This window comes from Priapulus caudatus, unplaced genomic scaffold, assembly GCF_000485595.1.
Source record: "Priapulus caudatus unplaced genomic scaffold, Priapulus_caudatus-5.0.1 Scaffold7253, whole genome shotgun sequence".
Classification (NCBI taxonomy): Eukaryota; Metazoa; Priapulida; class Priapulimorpha; order Priapulimorphida; family Priapulidae; genus Priapulus; species Priapulus caudatus.
This window is the reverse complement of record NW_014584314.1, coordinates 1-1,556: the sequence shown is the minus strand read 5'-3', so window position 1 is coordinate 1,556 and position 1,556 is coordinate 1.

Genomic DNA, 1,556 nt, shown 5'->3' with positions numbered 1-1,556 from the left:
CTTTGTTCCTCTCCTCTACCCTCCTCCCCGCCACTTCTGTTCCTCTCCCATTCCCTTCTGTTCCTCTCCCTTATCCTTCCCCGCCCCCTCTGTTCCTCTCCCCTACCCTCCTCCCCCGCCCCCTTTGTTCCTCTCCTCTACCCTCCTCCCCGCCACTTCTGTTCCTCTCCCATTCCCTTCTGTTCCTCTCCCTTATCCTTCCCCGCCTTTTCTGTTCTTCTCCCCTACCCTCCTCCCCCATCCCTTCTGTTCCTCTCCCCTTTCCTTCGGTTCCTCCTCCTTCCCTTCTGTTCCTCTCCCCTTTCCTTCTGTTCTTCCCGCCTTCCCTTCTGTTCCTCCCTCCTTCCCTTCTGTTCCTCCCCCTTTCCTTCTGTTTTTCTTCCCTTCCCTTCTGTTCCTCTCTCCTTCTCCTCCTGTTCCTCCCCATTCCCCTCTGTTCCTCTCCCCTTCCATTGTGTTCCTCCTCCTTCCCTTCTGTTCTTCTCCCCTTCTCATCCTGTTTCTCCTCCTTCCCTTCTGTTCTTCTCCCCCTCCCTTCTATTCCTCTCCCCTTCTCCTGTTCCTCCCCCTTCCCTTCTGTTCTTCCCCCTTCCCTTCTGTTCCTCCCCCTTCCCTTCTGTTCCTCTCCCCTTCTCCTCCTGTTCCTCCCCCTTTCCTTTTGTTCCTCCCCTTCCCTTTTGTTCCTCTCCCCTTCTCTTCTGTTCCTCTCCCCTTCTCATGTTCCTCCCCCTTCCCTTCTGTACCTCTCCCCTTTCCTTCTGTTCCTCTCCCAGTCTCCCCTTCCCCTCTGTTCCGCTCCCCTTCTCTTCCTGTTCCCCATTTCCTTCTGTTCCTCTCCCCTTCCTTTCTGTTCCTCTCCCCTTCTCTTCTGTTCCTTTCCCATTCTCTTCTGTTCTTCTCCCCTTTCATTCTGTTCCTCTCCCCTTCCCTTCTGTCCCTCTTCCATCCCCTTCTGTTCCTCTCCCCTTCCCTTCTATTCCTCTCCCCCTTCTCCTCCTGTTGCCCTTCGCTTCTGTTCCTCTTCCCTTTCCTTCTGTTCTTCTCCCCTTCCCTTCTGTTCCTCTCCCCTTCTCCTCCTGTTCCTCCCTCTTTCCTTTTGTTCCTCCCCTTCCCTTTTGTTCCTCTCCCCTTCTCTTCTGTTCCTCTCCCCTTCTCCTGTTCCTCCCCCTTCCCTTCTGTACCTCTCACCTTTCCTTCTGTTCCTCTCCCCTTCCCTTCTGTTCCGCTCCCCTTTTCTTCCTGTTCCCCATTTCCTTCTATTCCTCTCCCCTTCCTTTCTGTTCCTCTCCCCTTCTCTTCTGTTCCTCTCCCATTCCCTTCTGTTCTTCTCCCCTTTTCTTTTGTTCCTCTCCCCTTTCCTTCTGTCCCTCTTCCATCCCCTTCTGTTCCTCTCCCCTTCCCTTCTATCCCTCTCCCCCTTCTCCTCCTGTTCCCCTTCGCTTCTGTTCCTCTTCCCTTCCCTTCTGTTCTTCTCCCCTTCCCTTCTGTTCCTCTCCCCTTCTCCTCCCCGTGCCCACGCACCGGATCTCTTTGTTAGTGTCGTATGTCTTCATTAG